This window comes from Miscanthus floridulus, chromosome 19 (assembly GCF_019320115.1).
Source record: "Miscanthus floridulus cultivar M001 chromosome 19, ASM1932011v1, whole genome shotgun sequence".
Classification (NCBI taxonomy): Eukaryota; Viridiplantae; Streptophyta; class Magnoliopsida; order Poales; family Poaceae; genus Miscanthus; species Miscanthus floridulus.
The window spans coordinates 110,782,063-110,790,670 of record NC_089598.1 but is presented as its reverse complement, the minus strand read 5'-3'; positions in this window follow the sequence as shown (position 1 = coordinate 110,790,670).

Below are 8,608 nucleotides of genomic sequence, written 5' to 3'. Positions count from 1 at the left end.
TTTGATTGCCAACATTCTTTTTCTCATCGTCGTTGACTGCTTGTAGAGTTAACAGTAAGAACTTCACCTGTACCTGTAGTATGTAATGTGTCTAAGGAAGGGCAGATATAGTCCAACTAGACTACTGTCTCCTTTACTACCTCTCATATATGGGATAATTTTATGAATTGCATTCTTGAGTGCTGTGTTTTTCATGTGAAAATGATTTGATTGACTGGTTGCTCAGAACTTACTGCATTGTAAATGTGCAAGTGCAAAGATTGCTTGGATATCTGAAATCGTAAGATTCTAATTATATTTTATTCTCCAACTTACGGCATTTTGACTGGGTGTTACTTTATAAATTCATAGGTGTCATGGAACAAGTTCGGAGGTCCCTGCAAGAGTTCAAGGAGAAGGCTACCGAACTTAAGAAGGTCCACAACAATGAGTATTTGAAGATCAAGCTTGACCGTACCAAAGCTGACATCAAGAAGATGAAACAGCAACATCAAACTGACACGGACATATCATTTGATCGTGACTAGCTGGACAAAGTGGAAGAGGAAGAGCTTGCTGCCTTTGCCAAAAGAATTGAAAAAGAACAGGTTGCCCAGCTGAAGAAAGCGCTAAATGATCAGCGTGATCTCTTTGCCCACATGATATCAAAAGAACGTGCTATTGCAGATGAAGTCTTACAAAAGACCCGTCAAGAATATGATGAGAACATGAAGACACAACAACAAACAATTGATTCCTTGAGTAATCAGGCAAGGTCATAATTGGAAGGGTTGCAGAATGACTGCTCAAAGTTGAAGGGTCTGACTGACAACTTGAATGTCGAGATAACCACGGTACTCTTTTAATTTAAAATTTTTACTATATAGACAGTGATCTTAAACCCTCTATTGTTAGGACTTTAAGGTACCAGATGATATGATTTGTATGCCACGTTGGTACTTCGACATGGCAGTGGACAACTACTGTGCACCGGTATATATAATTTTCGTACATTTTTTTGTGTAAGAACTCGTTGTGCTCAAATGATTCTTATTCGTGTAATCCCTACATGCAGTATTTGGCTATGAGATTTAAGGTTTTCAAATTGGAGGAGCTTTATTCTGATCTAGAGAAGTACGACATTCGAGCAGATTTGAGAGGTTTTGTAATTAAAGGCAGATCTGTTAAGTTCCACAAATTCATGAGGGCTTTGACCTATAATGGGCACATATTCGACTCAAAGGTATACTACCTCAATCCTGCTTCTTGGAGTAAGCCATCAACTAACCTTGTAAAGATAGTCGGAGAAGATGACGTGAACCAAATGGTGTGTGCTCATGCTGAACAGGGGACTAAGATTTGTCTTTTGTACCTAGTGAGCAGATATGAAGACCAAGACCCGGATGTGAGTATTGGTTCCTCTTGACAAATACTGCTCCTTGGAGTAAGCCATCAACTGACCTTGTAAAGTACTGATGCTCTAACATCTAATGGACTATAATGCAGGATGTGCCAATGGAATCCACTACGTCAAAAAGCATTTCTAGGGGCGGTTGTAGACCATTTGTAGGGGCGGTTTACCCAGCCGCCCCTACGCAAGGGTCTCTACAAATCATGCATTTATAGGGGCGGTTCCCAGGCCGCCCCTACAAATCGATTTGTAGGGGCGGCTGGTGTTTCCAGCCGCCCCTACAAATCTATTTGTAGGGGCGGCTCTTATTACCAGCCGCCTCTACAAATCAATTTGTAGGGGCGGCTGGAAACACCAGCCGCCCCTACAAATCAATTTGTAGGGGCGGCTGTAGTACCAGCCGCCCCTACCAACGGGTATTTGTAGGGGCGGTTCAATCTAGAACCGCCCCTACAGTACGTTTTCCCACAAAAAAAATCAAAATTTCAATTCAAAATCGCTTTGCCGAACGTCCCACAACCAACGTTCCGAACCGCGTTCGCGTTGCTGAACGCCCCATGACCAGCGTTCGCGTTGCCGAACACCCCGCGACCGCGACTACAAATATAAGAGTATTCTATAAACTACAATTACAAGTCTAATTCACATGAATATATACAATCCATCATTAAATATACACATTGTTATCAACGTCCTAGAGCTAGCCTTTCTGTCTCACGAAGGTGTTGGTACTAAGGATTTGTACCTAACTCAGACTCTCGGTCATGGTAGGCGCCTCTGACGTGTACAATCTGGTCCAATATGAAGTTGCAAAGGTCGCCGACGAGCTCTAAGAGTTGGTCATCCTTGTATGGGTCTCTTTTCATTCCTTTCTCTTCTCTCCACTACAAGAAAACAAGTTTCGGTTTAGTATTTCATACCATTTACGAAGTTTTTATACTATGGGTGAAGAGGTTCAAACTTACCCTTAAGGGGTGTCTCCTGTAGGCACCGGTGTTACCCATCATAGAACATATATAGTATCCACAATGTACACTCCTAGGCTTCTGCTTGGGGCACTGTGTGTTTTGCATATGAAAATGTTTAGTAATGCTTTTGACAGCCATGTAACGGAGTACTGAAGAAGTAAGTTACACTTACCGCACATAGTGTTTTTATAGTCAGCTTTTCCTTCCTTGCTGGATCATGCCTTCCATGATGATTAGTGACATAGAACCTAAATCCATTCGTGCATCAAGCTCTGCTGAATATTGGGACAGGGATTCTATGGTTTCGTCGTCGTATTCCTCCTCATCCTCGTCGTTAATAATAACCGTTTCACCATGATGAATCCACACTGTGTAGTCCTCAACAAATCCTCGCATAATCAAATGTGATCTGATGATAGTCACATCTGTCCATGCCATACGGTTCTTGCAATCTTTACAGGGGCAAATAATTGTATCCTTATTCTCTTTCAATGTCGTTGCATGCTTCATTGCGGCTTCAATAAATTTATCCACCTCTTCACGAAAACCTGCCTTGAACCTTAACGAACCATACATCCAAGAGTTCCTGTACTCCATCTTTTACAACAACAACAAAACAAACATTAAAGGACTACTTATTTAGATATATATAAAAATGAATCAAAGTAATAATTATTTGAGAATAATTGTATATACCTCAGATATATATGAATATAAATCTAATATAATTACATGAAGCATACAAACACACCATGGTAGAGAAAAATTAATTAATGGCCCATTTATCCATAAATAATTAAAATACATATTTATTGATTACAATAAACAATTTCAAAGACAACAATTAGCAATAATTATACTTTACCCAATATCTTTCATACAAACCCTAGTCCAATTTTATCAAACATAAATTTACAAAAACGAAATTAATAAAAAAATCAAACCCTAGATCTAGATCACATGCACATGAAACATCCATAAAACTAACTAATGGTTCACTAAAATCAAGAAACATGGACCAAATAAGGGTATGATCTTGTTCCCCTCCCTAATTTACCCTAGTACATTTAAAAGTTGGGTCTAATTTGCTCATAAATAGCTCAAGCACCATAGAAGAGAGAGAAAAATAAAACTCTAATTACTCACTAACCAACCATTAAAACTTCAAAAAAAAGTTTGGAATAGCATTTTCTTACCTTCTACAACCTCTCCACCAAAGGATTTGAGACCAAAACCTTCCCCCCCTTAGTAGAGCAATTTTTGGGAGGTGCCCAAGGCCTCCCCACCTTTTTTTCACGGGTTGGAGTGAGTGACCCGAGAAGGAAGAAGGAGCTGCATCTGTTTTATATGGGGGGCATTTGTAGGGCCGGCTGTTGATTGAGCTGCCCCTACAAATCGGTGCTATAAATACGGTGCCATTTGTAGGGGTGGCTCAATCACCAGCCGCCCCTACAAATACCATTTCCAGGGGCGGCTGGTGATTGAGCCGCCCCTACAAATCAGACCCCATTTGTAGGGGCGGCTCGTAACACCAGCCGCCCCTGCTGTTCCGTTTGTAGGGGCGGCTGGTATCTGGGCACCCTAGCACGCCACTGTAGGGGCGGCTCCATCACCAGCCGCCCCTACAAAAAAATCGAACCGTTGCTAAAAATCATTTTCTATGTAGTGATCATCTGATGAGTCCGATGATGAAGCTGACGGAACGTCTAATACGAACGTGGTACTGAATAGTACTGAGGGCATAAGGTGAGATATTCGATCTATTTTCAACGATATACTAGTTAAAACTTTAGAATCAGTCGTGTCCATATAGCAGTATGCAAAGTATAGTAACCTTCCATGCAAGTTTTGACATAGCTATGTCCTATGTGTTGCCGCTCTGGTGCTGACATTTAAGAAAGCGATCTCTTAGCATAATCGGAAGACATTTAGTTACTTGTCATGTCGGATACTTGTCATTTATGTAAAGATTGCTTGAAACCAATGAATTAAGAATCCATTGATGATTCATCTTTAAGCTGCACTCAATGTGTGACAAGAAGCTGAAATTTTAATTTATGCAGACAATCTGGAGATGATGGATAGCTACCTGGAGCTAGAGACAACCCTTGAGGCAGACCTGAAGGTGAGCGCGACCTTCGTGGACGAGAGCACACTGCAGCCGGAGAGGACCAGCAAGTTATTTTTTACTGAATGAGGCTCCCGCTGAGGTCCTGAATCTGTTGAAGAACGGGGCCGATTTCTGAAGTTATTTTTTATGAATATTTGAGCAAACTAACTGCTCACAATGTCTGATTCATAGTTATTGTTCTAAGGGATGTCAAATCGCCACTGAAAACTAGTTTATTCTATGCATCACAGCATGATAACGTTACATTTCTACAACGCCAGATGCAGTGCTTAAAATTTCACATCTTCTTTCAGGTGCTTAAAATTTCATAAGTATGATAAAAAAAACAACCAACCCTTTGACCATAAGTATGATCAGAACATATAGTAAGTTATGCCCAGTTCGAGGAAAAAAAAGACAGGTATAGGACACAGAGAAAGGGCTAAAGTGCTATTTTAACAGGAAACTTGTACACAGTTGATTGCTATGACTATGATAACTAGAATGAATCAACATAGCATAAACTCTGGATAGAAATGCATCACTCATTCAAATAAATTTAGTAATAACTAGTTGAACATAAATAAGAATTATAAGATACAGAAAGAAAAGCTCACATGGAGCAGCAACCCCATTCAGCACGAACAGGTGCTGCAGGGAGCGAAACAGGTGGAACCTCTCCTGCACCCCATTGGTCAACTAATCAGCTCCCCAGTTATCAGAGGAGGGAGCATCATAATCAGCAACTGTAGCATAGTCAAGAGCAACAGGAGCCTCCTCTTCTTCGAGCTCGTTTGTTTCCACTGGATCCCAACGAAAGAAAAGATCAACCTAGAAAAGGAGAAACAACCCCAACAGATATGAAATAAGTGGACAACAAAACTGTTGCTTAAGATCATCAAAGTTTACTATGACTTCCCACTTATGTCCTGGGAGAACTGTGACATGCATCTGTACAACCATTCTTTCAAGCAGCCAGAAGTCGCAACCAATGCTCTACTTAGTACTTACCCCTGTTGTTGGCAGGAAATGCCAGTATGAACATAGTCCATGGGAGAATCAGTGTTGCAGAAGGCAATGGTGGGGGATGTTCCCAAAAGCAGACTCGATGGGCTATGCACAAATAAACTTTACAAGGTGGCTCATGTCCAAGAGTCCATGGTACAAAAGCTCGCAATCAAAAGAAAGGTACATGATGGACAGTCTTGGGAATCGAACAGGATGAGAAGAGATGGTAAGCTGAATGAGGTGGTAGCTGTGCATCACCAAACTAGACTTCTAAGCCTTCCCACCCTTCGAAGTGGTCATATAAAGCACCATTATTTTCTTACAGCCGAGGTACTTTCCATCAACTAATACTGGCATTGTCTTACCTTCCTTGTGCCAATGGACATCAGCAAGATGTCAGTGTTTAGCTTTCAACACATTCTTATCCCAGTGTTATATTATAGACCTTAAATATTATGTGGAAGAAGTGTTGATACACTTCCATTTTCTAACACCTGAAATGGATAGAATCAATTTAAGAAGATCGCCAAACAAAAAGTGGAGTATCAAAGCCAAAAGTATTCCATGAGACGGTGAAATATCTGTTTGCGAAAAGGCCATTGAGTCAGTAACAAACCAGTGAGATGGATCAAATTTTGCACCTTTAGGCAATCCTGTATCAAAAACACGATCATCAGAGGATAACATTGAGATAGCATCTTACAAACATTGTGCATCAACGTTGATTTGTAGTTAATGAAACACCCACAACTAAAGCCCCATACTATCTGATTCATAGTTATTGTTCTAAGGGATGTCAAATCGCCACTGAAAACTAGTTTATTCTATGCATCACAGCATGATAACGTTACATTTCTACAACGCCAGATGCAGTGCTTAAAATTTCACATCTTCTTTCATGTGCTTAAAATTTCATTTTTCTTTTAGGCGATGTTATCAGCCTTTGGATCAAGATCCAATGCACCAGCTGCACCAGCCGCTGTTCATCTTCTTCCTTAGCTCTCTTCCTCCCCTGAAAGCTATCTATGGTTGAAACGACAATAACAGAAAGCCCCTGCAATCATGAATTTTGCCTGTCAGCTCAATACTCCAAGCATAGAAAATCTTGGATAAGTAGGTTCCGCTAATCAAGTAACTAGTAACTGATAATCTTAATCAATAACCAACAGGCCTCAAATAGGAATACAGAACATGAAAGGAATATGCAAACAAAAGCATGATACAACAATGTGCAGTGTTCAAGTAAACAGATAAGAGCAATCTAGCTTTCACTGAGACCTTTTCTGCTCAAAAGCCAAAAAAGGAGAAAGCAACAGCTAATAATTGCAGTTGCAGATATCGAATACACGTCATATTGCTTTCTAGGTGTATCATGCAGGTGCCTAAGAATAGCTATAACATTGAACTTGATAATTCCACCTTTTTAGGTAAAAATGCAGAAAATATTTAGAAACTTGTGAACAAAGAACCATCCAGAAGCAGATGCATCAAATTGAGGTGCTTTTAAGGAATAAGTAGTATAAAGCAATATTCCACAACTTATGGCTTTTCAGATAAAAATGCTTCGTTCGCAGGCAGAGCAGTACACATTTTCATTGTACAGGATTGTTCCAGAAATCTGTGAGAACAATCAGCAGATATAGGCAGCAAACAGCAAGGGTATGGGTTTCACATGACAAGGAAAGCAAATGTGCTAAACAGTGTAGTGTTTACACAAGACTAGGCCATTTTAGTTACCTTTGGCAAATCATATATCCGGCACATCCTCAGGGAGCATTGTTTCCTACAAATGAAGAGGAACATTACCCATAAGTACACATGCCTCACAGACAACCAGTTTTCAGCTTTGATGAACATTACACTTAGCTTACCTCTTCTCTCTTGGAGCATGTTCGCCGATTGTGACCCTCACCCTTACACAGGGTACATTTCTTCTTAGATTTATCTGAAACTGACTTCAACTTTTTCTTCGGGGCCCCTCTGCTAGGCACATGTATGGGATCAAAGACATCTCCAGAATCAACATACAGGGCTTGCGGCAGCACAGGACCAAACCTCTTGCCTCCGTTCTCTCCTCCATTTGGAGGGATCATAGCAGCTTCCTCATGAAGAACGCGTTTCAGCCGCCCATATGCTTCAAGTGATTGAGATGCTACGAACCGTTTGACTGATATTGTGTAGCTCATGTTACCTCTGTAGGCTATCGAAATAGTCATACATGGCGCTCTTCCTTATAGGAGGAAATCCACGCTTGGCCCCCCTCGTCCACATTTCCAAAACACAGCAGTCTGGAAGCTTGTGTTCTCCTCGACGACCCAATACAAAGAAGATGTGTGAGCATGGGGTTCCAAGGGACTGTAACTTTAGACAAGAACAAGAAATTTCCTTCAGCTTGCGTTCAACAACACATATCTCACATTTCACATAGTATTGTTTGTCTCATTTATCAACCCTTCCAACAATATACTCAACAATATCATAGCCATCTACAGTCTCAATCCAATAACACTTGTCGGCTGCTTTTATGCTATACTGCACATCAGCAAATAAACACTTGGTGTGAACAAATTCGCATCCTCTTTCTCAATAGTTGAAGCATCTGGTTGTAAGCATGGCTTAGAACTTGCTTGAAAGTCCAGATACGCTTCATTACTGCGCAACTTTGAAAGACAGTGGTCAACGTGTTGTATCAGCTCTAACAGTGTCATTTTCCGATCTAGATTAAACTGAATCCTAGAGTGTAGGCTCTCACTACGATGGTTGCTCCTCAGTCCTAAGTAGCACTTACCAGCATGATACGCCGCACACCAGATTTCCCTCATCTCATACATCTGGTACAGCCACGAGTCCTTATCTGTAACTTTCTCCTTTGCCAAGAATGCTATCCATTTCCTCTCAATCTTTTCTATGGAGCAACGATCATAAAGAAAACCCCTAACCTTATCCTTCAGATCCTGGGTGTGAAGATTACGCGCAATGCACACCTCAATATGCCATACGCATAGCCTATGCGATGAATTCGGCCACACAATACTGATTGCTTTCTGCATAGACGGTCTCCATCGGTGATCACAGAAACCGGATGCTTCTAAATCATGGCATCATAGAATGACCTAAGCAGCCACACATACG